Source organism: Rhinatrema bivittatum, chromosome 2 (assembly GCF_901001135.1).
Source record: "Rhinatrema bivittatum chromosome 2, aRhiBiv1.1, whole genome shotgun sequence".
Lineage (NCBI taxonomy): Eukaryota > Metazoa > Chordata > Amphibia > Gymnophiona > Rhinatrematidae > Rhinatrema > Rhinatrema bivittatum.
Window position 1 is genome coordinate 243,439,307 of NC_042616.1, and position 20,100 is coordinate 243,459,406.

Here is a 20,100-nt window from a genome sequence, read left to right on the forward strand (position 1 = left end):
AAGAAGTTCGGTGCAAGGGCTGACTGGAGCTTCACCCCTGGAAGCCCGCGGTCCCCCCGGGAGGAGCCCGTAGGGACCCGGGCTGCTGGGACTTAGGCGGGCCCTTGGAGACGATGGTCAAGAAGGAGTCTAAAGTCAAGTGCCAGAGGGTCGTCGCTTAGCAGTCCGAGGTCACATACCGAGGGATCACCACTTGCCAGTCCGAAGTCACACACCAGAGAATTACCGCTTGCCAGTCCGAAGTCAATACCAGGAATCACCGCTAGCCAATCCAAAGTCAATACCAGGAATCACCTATAGCCGATCCAAAGTCAGGAACCAGGAACTCCAAGACAAGGCAGGAATGAGGATCCAAAGCAAAGGAAGAATCACCGAAGCAAGCAGACCTGACGAATGAAGGACGTTGCCAAGTCAAGGAATGAGCAGAGGAAGTCTCCTTTTATACTTCCTCTGCTCTAGCTCATAGGGAACAGCTAAACCTGGTTAAAGGGATCATGTACCTTTAAGGCTAATGAGGAGGCACGGCCTCGTGCCTAAAGATGGCGGTGGCCATCTTGGATTTCCTCCGTGGAGGAAATACAGCTGGAAGCCGCGAGGGAGGATCAGGGACGGCTCCCCACCCGGCAGCCAGCGTGGGAGCACGCGCCGAAGCGGTAGGCATCGGGTCAGGGGTTTCCCCCGGAGTTCCCGCGGCGGGTTGCCGAAGCCAGTGAGGTAGGGGGCCGCCGCGAATCGTTTTCGTACGGAAAATGGCGCCGGCAGGAGATCGACTGCAGGAGGTCGTTCAGCGAGGGTTCCGGCGCCTCGCTGAACAACCTCCTGCAGTCGATCTCCTGCCGGCGCCATTTTCCGTACGAAAACGATTCGCGGCGGGAAATCGCTCCCTGACCCCCGCTGGACCTCCAGGAACTTTTGGCCAGCTTGTGGGGGGCCTCCTGACCCCCACGAGACTTGCCAAAAGTCCAGCGGGGGTCCGGAAGGACCTCCTGCCGTCCAATCGTGTTCGTCTATGGCCGCCGCCATTTTTCGCCGCCATTTTGGAAAATGGCGCCGGCTGAAGACAACAAGATTGAGGAGCAGGAGCCCGTTCCGGACCGCTGCCGTTCCGGACCGCCGCTGGACCCGCAGGTTATTTAACTCATTTGGGGGGGGTTCGGGAGGGTGGGGGATTTAATTTAAAGGGTCGGGGGTGGGTTTTAGGGGGTTTTAGTGTGCCGGCTCACGATTCTAACGATTTATAACGATAAATCGTTAGAATCTCTATTGTATTGTGTTCCATAACGGTTTAAGACGATATTAAAATTATCGGACGATAATTTTAATCGTCCTAAAACGATTCACATCCCTATTCAATACAAGGCGATTTTCTGGCAGCAGTTACTGTATATTGGTAAAAGAAAACACTTCCAAAAGCATATCATACTAATCTATTTAGGAGCACTTTAAAAATGAAGTTTAGCGTTCATCTTGGATGATAAAAGTGCCTCAGGTTAACTACTATTTAAAATAACGATGAGAGAACTAGTTTCACCAAATTTAGAACTTTATGGGTTTGAAAAAAGAATTTTGGTTTTGGACTTGAGTTTGCTGATCTCTGCAGGGGTTGGAAAAAAGCAAGAGCATATTCCCTTGTTCCCTTCTTCAATCCCTAAATAATTGAAGATGCTCAAAACACATCCAACATCATTTCCAGACACCGGGAGATAAGATGGTTTTTGTTGGATTCGTGGACCCTTGGGCCGATCGGAGCCTGAAGAGGAGCTGCTGTAGGTGTTTGCAGCAGCGACCCCGACCGGGAGGCGGAGAGGACAGACTAGTGGCTGGCCGGAGGTGGAACTCTGGGAGCCCTATGCGACCAAGAGCTCTGGCGAGGGCGGAGGTGATGAAGGCGCTGGCACTGTGTCGCGGGAACCTTCGCCCTGGAAGCCGATCCTCCCCCGAGAGGAGCTCGTAGGAGTTCGGCCGCTGGGACTTAGGAGATTCACCCTGGAAGCCGGAGTCCCCCCAGGAGGAGCCCGTAGGGACCAGGCCGCTGGGACTTAGGAGGGCCCGCGGGGGCCTGGTCAGCTGTGGTCCAAGGTTGAGTGCCGAAGGGTCGTTGCTCGCCAGTCCAGAGTCAGGAACCAATGGATCGCCATCAGCCAGTCTGAGGTCAGGAGCCAGAGAATCAACGTAAGCCGGTCCGGGGTCAGAAGCCAGGGGGTCAACGTAAGCCGGTCCGGGGTCAGAAGCCAGAGGATACCAAATACCAGTCCGGGGTCAGGAGCCAAGAAGATCCGTAAGCCAATCCGAGTCAGGAGCCAATTAGGAGACAAGACAGCATGAACGCAGCAACAGAAGACAGGAGCAAGCCTGGGAACCTCGTTGCAAGGCCCTGAGGAGAGGGACTGCAGGGCTTAAGTAGCCCTGCAGCGTCTGACGTCACTTGGAGGAAGAAGGCAGGTTTCCCGCGCCTGGCCCTTTAAATCTCGGGCCGAGACGCGCGCGTGCCCCTAGGGGGCGGAGCCAGCCGCGGCGAGACGCCGGCTGCTCCGGCGGCGCAGAGGCCGCGCGGTGGGAGCGGGGGCAGGCCCGGGCGCCGCGTGGGGACGCCGAAAGCGTGGCGGCAAGAGCCCCCGGAGGCCCGAAGAGGGCCGAGAAGACCCGGAAGCCCGCGGCGGTAAGTGGAGCGGCCGGGGTCGACCCGGAGCCGCAACAGTACCCCCTCCCTTACGCCCCCTCCCGGGGGGCCGTGGTTTGTCCGGATGCTGGAGGTGGAAGTGCCGAAGAAGGTCCTTATCCAGGATGTGGGAAGAAGGCTCCCACGAATTCTCCTCCGGACCGTATCCCTCCCAGGACAGTAGGTACTCCCAGCGGTGGCGACGGCGCCGGACATCCAGGACCTCCTTTACTGTGTAGATGACATCTGGATCCGAGGAAACGTTGGAGGGCACTGGCGGAGCAGCCCGAAATCGAGAGGGCACCAGCGGCTTGAGGAGGGACACGTGGAAGACATCATGGATCCTAAGCGAGGAGGGCAGCCGCAACCTATAGGATACCGCGCCTACACGTTCGGCCACCGGGAAGGGTCCGATGTAACGAGGCGCTAATCTCATGGAGGGAGTCCGCAATTGAATGTGCTTAGTACTTAGCCATACCCTCGTCCCAGGTAAGAACACCGGAGCGGGCCGTCGAGACCGATCTGCGTACGCCTTGAAGCGAGCCGCAGTCCTGCGCAGCTTCTCCTGAGTGGCAGTCCAAAGGTGATGAAGCTGGCTAGCTGTTAGTTGCGCTGCGGGGGAGACGACTTGCACCGGTAATGGTAGTGGAGGTCTTGGGATCCTCCCATAAACTAGCCGAAAGGGGCACTGAAGTGTAGCGGAGTGCTTATGGCGATTGCACGAAAATTCCGCCCAGGGAAGGAGAGAGACCCAGTCGTCTTGGAGCTCACCTACAAAAGCTCGGAGGAAAGTTTTCAAAGACCGGTTGGTCCGCTCCCCTTGGCCGTTTCCCTGGGGATGAAATGCCGTGGTAAAGTCCAACTGTATCCCAAACTTTTTGCATAATGCCCTCCAGTACTTGGCCGTAAATTGAGGGCTGCGATCCGAAGCGATATGCGAGGGTAGTCCATGTAAACGGAAAATATGCTGGACAAATAGGTCAGCCAGCTCAGGAGCCGTAGGTAGCTTGGGAAGAGGGATGAAATGTGCCATCTTAGAAAAGCGGTCAACAGTGACCCAAATTACAGTCTTCCCCTCGGAGGGAGGCAACTCCACCACAAAGTCTGTGGATAGGTGAGACCATGGCTCTGTGGGGATAGGGAGCGGCTGGAGTAGCCCCCACGGGCGCCCCAGTGGCGGTTTTTGCTGAGCGCATGTGGGACAGGACTGAATGTAGTGCCGGACGTCCTCCTTCACTCGTGGCCACCAATAAAACTCAGTGAGTAATTCAAGGGTTCGAGAAACCCCAGGATGGCCAGCCGTCAGGGAGTCGTGTGCCCATGCCAGAACCTTCCTCCGTGAACGAGCTGGAACCACCATCTTCCCTTCGGGTCCTAAGTCTGTGGCTGCCAGTAGGACTTTAGCTGGATCCAATATGTACTGAGGGGTCTCTGTAGCATCATCAACCTCTGTGGTGCGGGAGAGAGCATCCGCCCGGACATTCTTGGCTGCGGGTTGGTAGTGAAGCGAGAAGTCGAACCGACTGAAAAAGAGGGACCAGCGGGCCTGTCGGGGATTGAGTCTCTGAGCATGGGACAAGTACTGCAGATTCTTATGGTCGGTATATACTATGATCGGATGTTGGGCTCCCTCCAACCTCTGACGCCACTCCTCGAATGCTAACTTTATGGCCAACAGCTCCTTGTCGCCAATCCCGTAATTCTTTTCTGCAGGTGAAAACTTACGGGAGAAGTATGAGCAAGGCCAGGTCTTGCCGGTCGGAGTGGTTTGGAGCAACACTGCCCCTACCGCGACATCGGAAGCATCTACCTCTACTATAAATTGGCGTTGAGGGTCAGGATGCCAGAGACAAGTGTCTTGTAGAAAAGCCTCCTTGAGATCCTGGAAGGCCTGCGTAGCAGCGGGAGACCAGTTTCGTGCGTCCGCACCCTTCCGTGTGAGGGCCGTCAAAGGAGCTACCAGGCTGGAGTAATGCGGGATAAACTGGCGGTAGAAATTAGCGAATCCTAAGAACCGCTAAAGCCCTTTCACTCCCGATGGTTGCGGCCAGCCTTTGATGGTGCTCACCTTGTCCGGATCCATTCGGAAGCCCGTAGAAGATACAATATATCCTAAGAAGGGTAGTGACTCTTGTTCGAACTGGCACTTCTCTAGTTTAGCGTACAAGTGGTTCTCCCTTAGCTTCAGAAGGACTTGCCGCACGTGTTGCCGATGTGTCTTGAGATCCTGGGAATATATCAATACGTCATCCAGGTATACGATAACGAAAGTGTATAAGAAGTCGCGGAGGACCTCGTTCATAAGATTTTGGAATACCGCTGGGGCGTTACAGAGCCCAAACGGCATAACAAGGTACTCGTAATGGCCGTCCCTGGTGTTAAAAGCGGTTTTCCACTCATCCCCGGGGCGTATACGAACGAGATTGTAAGCACCTCTGAGGTCTAATTTGGTGAAGACACGAGCCCCTTGGAGGCGGTCCAAAAGTTCCGGAATCAGAGGCAACGGGTAACGGTCTCGGCGGGTGATTTGATTCAAGCCCCGATAATCAATACAGGGGCGGAGAGACCCGTCTTTCTTTCCTACAAAGAAGAACCTGGCCCCGGCCGGGGATTTAGATGGTCTGATGAAACCCCGGTCCAAGTTTTCCTTAATATAGGCTGACATAGCTTGGGTCTCCAGCAAAGACAGAGGGTAGACTCTCCCACGGGGCGGTGTGGCTCCTGGTAGTAAATTAATTGCGCAATCAAAGGGTCGATGCTCCGGGAGCAACTCTGCCTTTTCCTTGGACCATGCCTTGGACCATGCCTTGGACCTCTGCCTTTTCCAGTACCATGCCTTCCTGGAAGGCATGGTACTGTGGAGGGACCGTTAACGGAGCCGTGCAGAGTGAGATGGGTTGCAGTGGACGTGCGGGAAGGCAATGACGGTGGCACGCCGGACTCCAGGAGGTAATCTGAAGGGACCTCCAATCAATCACCGGGGAGTGTTCCCTAAGCCAGGGTAAGCCCAGGATGACTGGGTGGATGGATTTTTCAAGAATAAGAAACGAGATTTCCTCCTGGTGGAGGACTCCAACCTGGAGCTTCAGAGGACTGGTGCGAGTGGATATTATACCAGGAAGTGGGTTCCCTTGAATGGAAGAAACCCGCACAGGCGGTTCCTGCGGACGGACCTCGAGCTGTAGCTGCTGTACCAGCTCCTGGAGGACGAAATTCCCCCCGGACCCAGAGTTGAGTAAGGCTAGGGTGTCAAAGTCTCCCTCCGGAAGGCAAAGTCGTACCGGAACGGTACACGGGGAGCTGGGAGAAATGTTGCCTAGAGTCAACTCCCCGCTGAGCTCTAGGTTCGGGCGTTTCCCGGACGCTCGGTACAACGGGCCAGAAAATGCCCCTGGCCCCCGCAGTAAAGACACAGTCCTAGGGTACGGCGGCGTCTGCGCTCCTCGGAAGATAGAGGGCTGCGGCCCAACTGCATGGGTTCCTCTGTAGATGGAGTTGTGGCTGCAGGTGGTGAAGGCCGAACTCGAGGCGGGGTGGTTCGACGGGCGGAGAGCCCCTGGGCGGGCCTTCGCTCTTGGAACCGGCGCTGGATACGCCGGTCCACGCGTCCAGCCAATTCGATGAGTTCCTGTAAATCGTCCGGAAGATCTCGGGCCGCAAGTTCATCCTGGAGCCGAGGAGACAGACCCTCCAGAAAGATCCCATGCAAGCTGTCCTCGCCCCAGGCCAGCTCGGTGGCCAGGGTCTGGAATTCCATTGCAAATTCTTCTAGGGGGCGATTACCTTGCTTCAGCTGGAGGATCTCTGAGGCGGCTGTGGAGGCCCGGGATGGTTCGTCAAAGATCCTCCGGAATGCTTTGACAAATTGCACAAGGTTATTTAAACGGGAATCTTGGCGCTCCCAAAAGGAGGAAGCCCAAGTCAAAGGTTTCCCATCCAGCAGAGAAATAATGTACGTCGTCTTTGCCCGGTCTGTGGTGAACTGCGCAGCCAGGAGGTCAAAACGAATGTAACAGTGATTAAGGAATCCCCGACATGCCTTCGGATTCCCCGAGTACCTAGGAGGCGCTGGCATCTGTACCGGAACAGGGGAACTCGAGTGGCTCTGAGACGTGGATGCTGCGGGGTGAGCTGCAGAAGTCCCTTCTACACGATCCGCCAGGCGTTGGACGGCAGACATCAATGTATCCAGGCAGGATTGCTGTTGCTGCAGCTTCTGGGCAATGCCCGGAATGGCCTTTAGGCCGGCAAGGTCCGCCGGGTCCATGGCCTTGCAATCTGTTGGATTCGTGGACCCTTGGGCCGATCGGAGCCTGAAGAGGAGCTGCTGTAGGTGTTTGCAGCAGCGACCCCGACCGGGAGGTGGAGAGGACAGACTAGTGGCTGGCCGGAGGTGGAACTCTGGGAGCCCTATGCGACCAAGAGCTCTGGCGAGGGCGGAGGTGATGAAGGCGCTGGCACTGTGTCGCGGGAACCTTCGCCCTGGAAGCCGATCCTCCCCCGAGAGGAGCTCGTAGGAGTTCGGCCGCTGGGACTTAGGAGATTCACCCTGGAAGCCGGAGTCCCCCCAGGAGGAGCCCGTAGGGACCCGGCCGCTGGGACTTAGGAGGGCCCGCGGGGGCCTGGTCAGCTGTGGTCCAAGGTTGAGTGCCGAAGGGTCGTTGCTCGCCAGTCCAGAGTCAGGAACCAATGGATCGCCGTCAGCCAGTCCGAGGTCAGGAGCCAGAGAATCAACGTAAGCCGGTCCGGGGTCAGAAGCCAGAGGATACCAAATACCAGTCCGGGGTCAGGAGCCAAGAAGATCCGTAAGCCAATCCGAGTCAGGAGCCAATTAGGAGACAAGACAGCACGAACGCAGCAACAGAAGACAGGAGCAAGCCTGGGAACCTCGTTGCAAGGCCCTGAGGAGAGGGACTGCAGGGCTTAAGTAGCCCTGCAGCGTCTGACGTCACTTGGAGGAAGAAGGCAGGTTTCCCGCGCCTGGCCCTTTAAATCTCGGGCCGAGACGCGCGCGTGCCCCTAGGGGGCGGAGCCAGCCGCGGCGAGACGCCGGCTGCTCCAGCGGCGCAGAGGCTGCGCGGTGGGAGCGGGGGCAGGCCTGGGCGCCGCGTGGGGACGCCGAAAGCGTGGCGGCAAGAGCCCCCGGAGGCCCGAAGAGGGCCGAGAAGACCCGGAAGCCCGCGGCGGTAAGTGGAGCGGCCGGGGTCGACCCGGAGCCGCAACAGTTTTACCATGATTACAGAGGACACCAGATAAGGACAACAGATAAGGACCAGATAAGGACACCAGATAGGAAGGGCAGATAAAAGGCTTTTTGTTTATATAACAAGCTGCTTTTTAATTTAATGCCAAGTTTTTCTTGCATGGAAAAAAAGAACATTTTCATAGATGTATTAATGAAACCCAACATACTATGTAAAATATCTACCGCTTTTCAGCACATTCTAGAGAATTTATGACGTCAATAATTTCACTAATGTAAACCCCCTTTTCTTGGGGATCACCTTTAGAGCTGCAGAGGGATGTGAGGGCCACTGCTGCATCCCTGGGAACAGGTAAAGTCCACCAGGGATCGCCAACTGGGGACCAAACAATCTATGGGAGGCTCAAGGGAAGGCTTACTAAAAAACAAAGTCCAAGGGTTGAAGTTTATTAGAAAAATCCAAAGGCAGAAAGAAAACTCAGCAGAATCTGTCACTAAGTCTCAGACAGGAGATAAACAAAAACTCTGTAAAATTTCACTCTTCTTGAGCAGGAGGGACCCCACTCATCCATAGCTTCAGCCCCAAAGGCCACGGGACAATATCTGTTGTGCTGGAAGGTAGACCCTTGGCCTAGTGCAGGATTGGTAGACTCCCTGGTCGGACCCAGAGAGCACCTGCTACCAGGAGGCGGAGCACAAGAGGAGACAGAGGCTCGCTGGAGCTTCGCCACTAGCAACCCGGGGTTCCCTCAGGTTGAGCCCTTGGTTACCCGGGCCGCCTGGTCTTAGGTGGGCTTCGCAGGATCTCCTTGAGAGAAAGTTCAGAAGTGTACCCACCACGATCAAGGGTGCGCGGTCGATGTTCAGGCTAGAAGTCCGGGGTGCCAGAGAAGGCCAGAAAAGAGTCTGGAATTGGTTGCCAGAGAAGGTAGTTAGTGCAGTTAGTGTAGCTGGGTTCAAAAAAGGTTTGGATAAGTTCTTGGAGGAGAAGTCCATTAATGGCTATTAATCAATTATACTTAGGGAATAGCCACTGCTATTAATTGCATCAGTAGAATGGGTTCTTCTTAGTGTTTGGGTAATTGCCAGGTTCTTGTGGCCTGGTTTTTGGCCTCTGTTGGAAACAGGATGCTGGGCTTGATGGACCCTTGGTCTGTCCCAGCATGGCAATTTCTTATGTTCTTATGTTCTGAATGTATGGCAAGGATCAAGGCCAGAGTCAAAGAAGTATAGTCAGCCAAAGCAGGGGTCAATACCAGTGCTCAGTCCATGGATACTCAGCCAAAGCAGGGGTCAATACCAGTGGTCAGTCCATGGATACTCAGCCAAAGCAGGGGTCAATACCAGTGGTCAGTCCGTGGGTAGTCAGCCAAAGCAGGGGTCAGGTTCCAGGCAGTAGTCAGATGTGGTCAGAGATCAGGCAGAGGTCGATTCCAGGCAGCGTGCAGACGTGGTTGGTGAAACAGGCAAAGGTTAAATCCAGGTGGCGATCAACATAGTCAAGAACAGGCAGAGGTCAGTACTGAGGAGACAGTCCAAGAGGTACTACCTGGGGAGACAAAGGAACAGAAGAATATAGAAACAGAAGGACACTGGAACAGAAGGACGTTGGAACAGGACTGGAACAGGACTGAAACAAGACTGGAACAAGGCTGGAATGAGACTGAAATAAAGACTGGAAATGCAGAGGCAAACTAGAAATCAGTGTGATCGACCCGATTGCCAAGGCAAAGAAGTGCAGGCAGGCAGGCACTTCCTTTTCTACAGCTTTCAATCAGGGCGCGCCGACGAGCTGGGAACCACCCCTGGCCCTTTAAGAGACCGGGCGGTCTGCGCGCGCACGCCTAGGGGCGGGGCCGATGCCACGGAGGACGCCGAGCCCCGCCATGAAGCCTGGCTGGAAGTGAAAGGCCCAGCGACTGCCGCCGCAGGATGCCGGGGCCTGGTTGTGCTCGCTGCAGCAGCAGGGGAGGACGACCCGGGAGCCGTGAAGTGAGTAGGCCCAGACGCGGGCCGAGCGTGGACGGGACATGCAACAATATAATTTCAAAATATAGTTCAAAATATTGGAGCTTTCCCAGACAAGGATGTTACCCTCTTTATTGGATAGGATATCCTCCCTCTAGTAGGCTACCCAAACCCCTTTTCCTCAGCATGGAATCTCTTCCTGTTCCTGGCTTCAGAAATCTCTGAACACCTCACAAGCCTTGACTCTTCTCAGGACTCACAAGACAACAACAGATGCCTGGGGGCATCTACTAACCTCAACCAATTTTCTGTAAAGGGAATGCACCTCCTACATTACCTCATCCTTCACAGAATCAAACTCTCACATCCCCCTATATTCTCCCTCCCGTACCAGGAAGGATAATTGCAAAGCATACAGCCCTGCAGTTTGCAGGAGCTCTGCAGTAGCAGCACTTTCTGTCCTCTAAATGAACTCTAAGGGAGTAGAATCCCTCTAGAACAGTGGTCCCCAACCCTGCCTGGGGGCCCACCAGCTAGTCGGGTTTTCAGGATATCCACAATGAATATGCATGAGAGAACATTTGCATGTTATGGAGGCATTGCATGCAAATTTTCTCTCATGCATATTCATTGTGGATATCCTGAAAACCCGACTGGCTGGTGGGCCACCAGGACATGGTTGGGGACCACTGTTCTAGAACACACTGCCAACTCACCCTGGAAAGCCGGAACCATCCAGAAATCTTATAGAAACATGTTAGTTACCTTAGGTAGGGATACACCAAGTCCTTCCATCCATACATTTTCAAATTAATTTATTTCTTACATCAGCCTGGACTGTAACTGAATATCTGAGCTGACACATTTCCTCAAACAAGTACACACTGCATAACTGCATTTATCCTGTGTATTTTTAGTCCTGACATATAGTGTATATGCCAATACAGGCTGTTAATTATCTGATCTATTCATATTGATGAGATAAATGAAGCATTTTCAAAAAATGTATTACTTGTCTTACAGCCTTTATAACTTTTCCCACAATGCATTTGAAATTGTTTCCAAACCATTTTTTAAATTCTTTAGAAGATGTTTGAAAATTGAAGAGAATTCATTTTTAAATTATAAACTATTTTGAAACAAGTTTCCAAGCCCATGTATTAAAGAAAGGGAAATGACGAATCACTGAACAAGTTATGTATGTACTTGAAAAAAAACAACATTTTTTCACATTTTGGGTCAATAGAATAATAAAATTGTCTTTTTTTGCTGCTGTAATCTGCTACTGTGGTCCAATTCTTTAACAGAGCACTAAAAACCAGAAGTTTTAACTACAGTATCAGGGAATGCTAAGTGTGACAAGCATTGCTCCATAAATTGATACTTTAAACCTAAATCTGCCTCTATACATTGCAGTTTTAAAATTTTGCTCTAAAAAATCTATTTTTCCTTGCTTAACTTCCTATTAGTAGTTACCCATCTTTGGGTTTTGTGTGGTTGAGAAGGGCTGCAAGCTGTATTAGTTTGGGCCTGGTGGGCAAGGAGTCTTTCTGCAGGGTTCTGAATTAGTTTGCTTTCCACCTCAGAGACTTGGCTCTTCAAACAAGCTTTCCCGGACTCCAGCTAATGTCCTTCAACTTCAAGTTCTATAACACAGCCAGCTCATTTAACTGTTCGTTGTAAATATTTAAAATGCTATTAACCTTTTCTTTTTCCTTCCTCTCCCAGTTTAAGCATCCCTGTTTTTTGTAACTGCTTTCTTCCGCACTACAGTTAGTTTGTTTTTTCTTTCTATGCACCACTGTTTTAATGTAAACCAGCATGATGTGATTTTATCATGAATGCTGGTATATAAAAACCTTAAATAAATAAATAAATACATAAATAAATAAATAAAATCATTCTCCTCATCCAAACACCCCTATTCTTGCTTTTCTTAAATCATTTTCAAGGGTGTAGCTCAGATATCGACTAATTAAATTAAGGGGTATCATAAAGGACTTTTCCATATCTTTACTAATTGACACAATATCGTTTATTCAGTGAATAACTGTGGTGTTCTAATCCTAAATCAGCCCATCTGCAGGCTCAAAACATGCCCATTTGTCTGCAGCTATCAGCATTGAGAAAGAAATCAACTCAGCTTACAGAGGAATTGACTAATATAAAAAAGTCCCTCCCCACTATACAGCTTCCAGATAATCTGCCCCCCACTGCTCTAAAGGATTTATAAAAAACAGGAATAGAATAGTTGGCTCTAGCAGGATCAGAACTATGATACAGAAACATCCCTCTCTAATGATATCACTATAAAATGCCTTCAAAACCTTGGAAACAGATGATATTCTAGAAATGACATCTGAGTTGGAATAATAAGAACATAAGATTTGCCTTACTGGATCAGATCACAGGTCTATCAAGCCCAGCATCCTATTTCCAACAGTGGCCAATCCAGGTTGCAAGCACCTGGCAGGATCCCAAAAGTTAATCAGATTCCATGCTGCTTATCCCAAGGTTAAGCAGAGGATTTCCCCAAGTCCCACCTTAATAATGGTTTATGGATGTTTTCTCTAGGAACTTGTCCAAACCTTTTTTAAACCCAGATACACTAATTGCTTTCACCACATCCTCTGGTGAGGAAAAAAATATGTTCTCCTATTTGTTTCAAACTTCATTGCATGTCCCCTAGTTTTTGTACTTTTTGAAAGAATAAACAATTGATTTGCATTCACCTGTTCCATTTTGCTCATTATTTATAGAACTTTATCATATCTCCCTTCAGCCATCTCTTTTTTGTTACGCCCGTCGGTTGCAGACGGCTGCGACCACTAATGCTCACCTCTCTCTTCTCTGCCTTCTCATTTCCTGGAAGATTGGCGGCCTCTGCCAACCACCACCGACCACCTTGGCTGCCGACCGCCATCTTGGATCAGGAGTTACATAGTCATGCGCACATGGGCCACCTTTGTACACGTCATGGTGGGAACCTTGGGGGCATCCCCTCTGGATGATGTCATCTATCTGCTGTACTTAAGTTGACTGGCCCTACGCTTCTGCGAGTTAGCAAGGAGTTCCCTCGTTGCTGAATTCCGCTCCATTCTTGGACTTCTGCTTCCAGACTCTGCACTTGGCGTGAGATGCTCTGGGTACCTGCGCCTCAGGGGTCCTTTCTCGTCTCCGGCTATCCACTCCTCGGAGGGCCTTCTGCCTTGGACTTCTTCGATCCCGCTCCCCGGGATCTCTCCTGGAACTGTCTACTGTGAGTACTGTTCTGCTACGGACTTCATCTATACCCAACCTCCTTATGGGATCTGCTTCAGTGTACCACATGCCTCGGGCCACTACCGCTTCGTCCCCAGTTGGAGTCACTCCGGAATACCCTGCGCTGCAGGTCCTTACTATACCATCGTTACAGGATTCCCTTGGGGTTCCTGCACCTCAGACTACCATCTCTTCACTGCAACATAGACATCTCTTCGGCATACCCCACTCTCCGGGCCACTACTGAAGCCACTCGTCTGAGCTACAGCTTCACTACAGAGAGACTTCCTGGTGTACCCTGTTCTGCGGGCCACTACCGGATCTTCTCATCGGAATTATCATCACTCTGAACTGTACTTCTGCACCTCCCGCTCCGCGGGCTGTGCTTTTCTTCTTTATTAATAAAGACTCTGCTCCACAGCTGTGTCTGATACCACTGAGACCATGCCTACCGATGATGAGGCTCACAGGGCTCCTCCCTGTGGGCGGAGACATCTCTCACCTCGGCCCAGGGTTCACATTCTTACAAAATTATAACATTTTCCAAGCTGAAGAAGCCTAACTTCTTTAGCCTTTCCTCATAAGGGAATCATTCCAGCCCTTTTATCATTTTGGTCACCCTTCTCTGTACCTTTTCTAATTCTGCTATGTCTTTTTTGATATATGGTGACAAGAGTGCACACAATATTCAAGATAAGGTGGCAACATAGTGCAACCAAGAGGCAATATGATATCCTCTGTTTTATTCTTCATTCCTATCCTAATAATTCCTAGCATTCTATTTGCGTTTTGGCTACCGCCTCACATTGAGCAGAAAATTTTAACATATTATCCACGGTGATGCTTATTTATTTATTGCCTGCAGTGATTTACAAGTGAACAGACATAATAAAAAATAACATTCATAACTGAATGAACAGAAAACAAACAATGGTCAAACAAAATCTGAAAAGGCCTTATATCAGCTGGAATGGTGACTGTTCAGCCAAATGCTTGCTGAAATAGAAATGTTTTTAACATGGACTTAAAAGTCTTTGAGCAGTCCATCAGCTGGGAGTGAATTCCATGCTGTCAGTGCTGCCACTGAGAATGTAGACTCTCTAGTCCCAGCCAATCGGGTCTGACGAACAGATGGAACATCTAAAAGGCTTCGCTGTGAAGACCCGAGTGGTGTGTTAGATTATAAACTCATAGAAGGGTATTAGCCCAAGGCATGTAGTCAAGTCTCTACTATCATAGAAATTTTGAAAATGTTGTGATAGTGGATAGTTAACCAATATAATTCAGTCAAGGTTTCCTGAGTGATGACTCCTAATGTGGAATCTTGAATTGTGTAGCTATAATTTAGATTGCTCTTCCATTTGCACATGTTCACATTAATGATCATCTACCATTTGTATGCCCAGTCTCCCAGTCTTGCAAGCACCTCTTGCAATTTCTCACAGTCACATGAAGGGCAATGGCTGATCGGCACCATTTTGGAATACTGTGTCGACCGGGCCTGTAGCTAGGGAGTACTCCGGACCCCACTAGCCTATTCTTCTATAGATAGGGAGAGTCTGGGGGTGGGAGGGGAGTCCGGTGGCCACCCTACACCACTAGGGCCTGTTTTTAAAGTTCGAGGGGCCCACTAGACCCCAGAGATTTAGGCTTTGTTTGGGGCCTGGGGGTCAAGGTTGACCTGTAACTGGTATTGGTATGGGAGGGGCCTGAGCTTGGCTGGGGTATTATATCATTAAAGGGGAGGGGTCAGGCTAAGGGGGTGTGTTGTCACCTCACAACACAGCTTAATGGCCCTGGGGAAAAAATAACTACACCTCCCTGAAAAGCGATAAAATAATGGGACTGAATTTTTTCTACGTCAGCCTTGTTATTTTATTTGCATTAAATTGCCTAATAATTAGTTGCTTTGCATGCACTAGTTAATTTTATGCATGCAAATAGGTCATTTCCACAGGGGGTGGAATTTTGTTTAAAAACTATGCAACAAATACTATTTTTTACAGCTTAGTAAATCCAGGCCTAAGTTTGTACCTGAAGCAATGGAAGATGAAATGACTTATCCAAGGTCACAAGGAGCTGCAATGGGATTTGAATGCTGGTTCCCTGGCTCTCAGTTCATTGCTCTAACCATGAGACTACTCTTCCATTCTAGTTTTGAAACATTATGTTATATTATTTATTGATCACTTTCCCTGAATAAAGGTCAATCCTAAATGGTTTAAAACAGATAATACAATATACTATATAATACAGTTTTGCAATAAATAAACAAACAACATGTTTCTTACATCTATAGTGCTACTTTAATGCAGTTTTCTTTTAAAGGCTTTTGAGCAAGCAGAATTTAGGATATAACCTTGGACATCTGACATGAACAATAGCTTTTTCACAGGTACTTCCTGTTCTTGTTAAAGGAGAAGAGAAGCTATGTAATACGGCTGATTTCTATACATGGTTCAAAACCTGGGGCATAGAAGAAGCATTTAGATATATTGGGGATTGGAGCCATAGTGTAATGATGACTTTTGACTCTGTAAAAAAGATCCTAAAAGAGAAAATCAGATCACACATTGGCAGTTTAAACTAGAGGAGGAAGGGTAGCTGACATAAGCTAATTGATTTGGGCTATCATCCTCAACAAATAAAGGGAGTCAGTGGAGAAAATATGGAAAGCAAAGAACTCTCTGGTCTACTCGGGAGCAAAAGGAAAAAAGAAGAAAGATTATATGGAATATATTGTAAGTAAGCCAAAGGGAAACAGCTGAAAATCTATGAGGAGAAATGTTCATGGTCTTTGCAACAAAATTCCAGATCTTCAAACCCTAATGGTGGAGGTGGATTTGGATATCATTGCTATTATAGAGCTGTGCCAGGTTATAATCTATTTAGGGAGGATGGGGATGGCAGAAAAGGGGTGGAGTAGTTCTTTATGTTAAAAGTCATACGAAAGGAATGGAAATGCTGACAATCAATAAACAGATCAATGCCTGTTCAGAATGGGGATTGGTCAGCTGCTAATTCACTGACCAATTCACAAGAAAATGCAGTGAATAAATGCCAAGTAGTTGTGACTCAGACTAGCCACTGTTGGAGACAGAGTGCTGAGCTCGATGGACCATGGTGTGACCCATCATGGCACTTCTTATGTTCTTATCTATCAGCTTGACCGGCACTTAGATATTCACCCCACAAAAGGAGGTAACAGCTTCTCCTCCTCCCACTGGGGTAGAAGATACCTTCCGGCTTTGTGGAGGAGTAGCGTTTCACATTTATAAGTGAAAGGGGGGCATTGGGCCGTCATAGCCGCTCTTTATTTTTAAACCTTGGGGGAAGGAGGGCCTGAGGCTGCTCTGACCCATGACTTTTTTTTATTTTTTACAACTTGGGGAATAGGTGGAGGGGAATCAGGCACTAAGTACACCAACATTTTTTTTAATTATTTTAGCAGATATTGGGGGGGGGGGGGGGGGGGGGAGATAAGGTTTGATATGGCAAATGAACCAAACCGAATAAAAAAATTAAAAGAACCAAATAAAAAGAAAACTCTTCCAAAGCAAAAAAAATGAACCAACATAATAATTTTGAGGCTGCACATCCCGATTCCTGATCAACTGCATAGAGTCAAATCTATAAGACATTGGATACTTTCCATAGCAGCATGATTTATAGAATCTAGTCTGCCCATGAGTGTGTACAGATTGCAATTATTTGCAATGTCATCCACTGTCTGATTTGGGTGGCCACAATCACATACTGAATTGTCTTTTGATTTCCATTTATGAAGGAAATGAGCACAACGTCTAGCCAAGATTCTAAGCAGTCAAACAATATTATTCATAAATACAATAAATAATTAATACAAACAATAAAGCAAGTTTGCTTACCATAAATGTTTTTCTCCATAGGCAGCAGGATGAATTAGCCATGGCACATGGGTGACATCTTCCAATGGCACTGAATGGACTCATCTTTCTAGCTCAGTATAGCTTTTACTATTGAATATGTACAGGAGTTCCTATACACCTCTGTTGATTTTAGAAGTAAATCTAGCTAGGCAGTCAACTCTCCAGGGAGGCAGGCGGGTATTAAGGATGGCTAAATTATCCTGCTGTCTATGGAGAACACTGTTTATGGTAAGCAAACTTGCTTTCTCTGTCAACAAGCAGGGCTGAATTAGCCATGATACATGGGGAGTTCCAAGTGACTGTTGCATAGCAGAACTCTTGCTAAGTTAAGCAACCTAACTCCCCTGTTGAGAGTAGATTATTGGTCAACAGGCTGTAAGAACATAAGAAATTGCCACACAGGATGCTGGGCTTGATGGACCAAGGGTCCATCAAGCCCAGCATCCTGTTTCCAACAGTGGCCAACCCAGGCTACAAGTACCTGACAAGTACCTAAACACTAAGGGGCAGATTTTTAAACGAGCGCGCGTGGGGTACATTTGTGCACGCTACCCGGTGGGCACAAATGTACACCTGATTTTATAACATGCGCGCGCTACCGTGCGCATGTTATAAAATCCAGGATCGGCACATGCAAGGTGGTGCACAATTGTGCACCTTGCGCGCGCCGAGCCCTAGGGGAGCCCCGATGGCTTTTCCCGTTCCCTCCGAGGCCGCTCCAAAATCGGAGCGGCCTCAGGGGGAACTTTTCTTCTGCTCCCCCCCCCACTTCCCCTCCCTTCCCCTATCTAACCCACCCCCCAGCCCTACCTAAATCCCTCCCCCTACTTTATTTCAAGGAGTTAGGCAGGCATATCTTGCTCGCGCCGGCCGGCTGCCGGCATGCCATCCCCCGGCTCAGCCGTTGTGCCGGAGGCCTCGGTCCCGCCCCTGGACCGCCCCCAGATTGGCACCACACCCACAACCCCGCCCCTTTTTCAAAGCCTTTAAATGTGCTACTAGCTAACTTCATGGAGTGCCCCCTAGCCCTTCTATTATCCGAAAGAGTAAATAACCAATTACATGTACCCATTCTAGACCGCTCATGATTTTAAAGACCTCTATCATATCCCCCCTCAACTGTTTCTTCTCCAAGCTGAACAGCCCTAACCTATTTAGCCTTTCCTCCTAGGAAAGCTGTTCCAAGCTCAAAGGTAGGGAGTGTTTCTGCCCGGTTTTGAACCAGGGACCTGTCAAGTGGTAGGCAAATGTGATAACCACTACACTACAGAAACTCAGCAAAGCTTATTCACCGCATTTATTTTTACCGGAGGGAGAGGTAATTTGCCTTTAGTAATCCCTGAGTGGGAAATTAACCCTGGTTTCCCTGGTTCAGGGCCCATTGCTCTGACCACTAGGCTATTATTCCAAAAATATTGTCTCCTCTGGATAGGTTATCTAGACAGTAGTAGGACCTACAGATGACCAAGTTGCAGCTTTGCAGATGACGGCAATGGAGACAGTTCTCAGTAGAGCAATGTAGTGCATGGCTCTGACTTGATGAGCTTTGACAAAATCTTTAATCGGAAGGCCATCCAATGCATGGTAGCATGCAATACAGCCTGCTAGGCAATTAGACAAGGAACAAATTGTAACTGCTACTCCCAGACCAATTGGATCAAAGAACACAGACAGATGAGAAGCTCAACAATGAAGTAGAGTTCTCGTCACGTAATATGCCATGACCCTCTCATAAAGCAGTGAATTAAGGGCCTTCTGTCCTCAATGCACTGGAGGAGAATTTTTATTAAATTTGATTTATATTCTGCTTTACCGACACTTCAACGTGGAATACATTCAGGTTCTATAGGTATTTCCCTATCCCCAGAGGGCTTACAATCTAAATTTATACCTGAGGCAAAAGAAAATAAAGTGACTTGCCTAAGGTTGCAAGGAGCAGCAGTGGGTGTGGTGCACTTGTTATGAAAGGATTATATTTGCCAACCCGTCTAGTTAAAAAGATAGTGACTAAGACACTTCAAGAGGTCAACTCTGGCAGCATGACCTTGAGGTCCCATAACACAAGATGTCTTGAAACTGGAAATTTTAAATGCCATCAAACCCTCTATAAATTGTGATACCCAAGAATGAGGCGAGAACAGTATTTTCTGTACTTGGAATAAGCAAACAGCAATAGCACTAAGGTGCACTCTCATTGATGAAGTATTGAGAGTCGATGGTGAGAGGGGAAATAAGTACCAATGTGGATCCTTGGTAGGTGAAGGGACCCAGAGAGCCTGCCTGTCATTAGGATAAAAATATCTGCCATTTAAACCCGTAAATCCCTTTGAAGTACAGCTTCCTCGCCAAACAGAAGATGCTCTGGACCTCTCTAGACAGTGAAAAGAGGAAATTTCCAAGTGTTGAACACTTTAGAACCTAAGGTTAGGGGGAACCAAAACCCCAAAGAAGACAGTAAGCGAGGTGAAGATCTTGCTGATGTTGGAGGAAGAAAGGGACTCCTCTGGAAATAAACTTGTCATCTTGCAATGCCGATGTAGTTGGGGACCTGCACGAACACATGCAATGAAATGCCCCACCAGGGTAGGAATCAATAATAGCCTTCTACTATGATGCACCTATGCACTTTTTGAGAAATAAATTATCTTGACTTCGAGCAGACATCGAGTGTTACAATTATTGCAAAATACTGCCACCCAATTAATTACTCGCAGTAGACTTAAGGATCATATTTCTCCTGTTCTGGTCCAACTGCATTGGCTTCCAGTATATCAAAGAACAAAATTTAAAATACTGACCCTTGTTTTTAAATGTTTCAAAGATTAAACCTTATGTCCATTTCGAAAATTGCGCTTGCAAGATGAACTGTTGATAATTGTTCCTACTGTTAAGCATGCCCAATTGGCTGCTACATATGCAACAGCATTCTCTGTAATTGGCCCACAATATGGAATGCTTTAGCGCAATATTCACATTTACTGCCAGATAATCTTTTCAAAAGCAGATGAAAACATTTTTGTTTCAAGAAGCTTTTAATACCCTTTTATAATCTAGTGGCACAATCAAGTAGTCACCTTTATTATTATGTTTTTTTAAGTATT

General features: G+C 48.8%; 1 protein-coding gene and 1 non-coding gene across 6 annotated transcripts in view; both read right to left on the minus strand.

The window, feature by feature from the left end:
- Positions 1-20,100, minus strand: part of NEK11 (NIMA related kinase 11) — a 567,803-nt gene that overhangs the window by 66,018 nt on the left and 481,685 nt on the right. The gene's annotated exons all lie outside the window — the stretch shown is intronic.
- On the minus strand, positions 18,201-18,273 carry TRNAG-ACC. The gene has a single exon. It is a non-coding gene; the product is annotated as a tRNA-Gly (tRNA).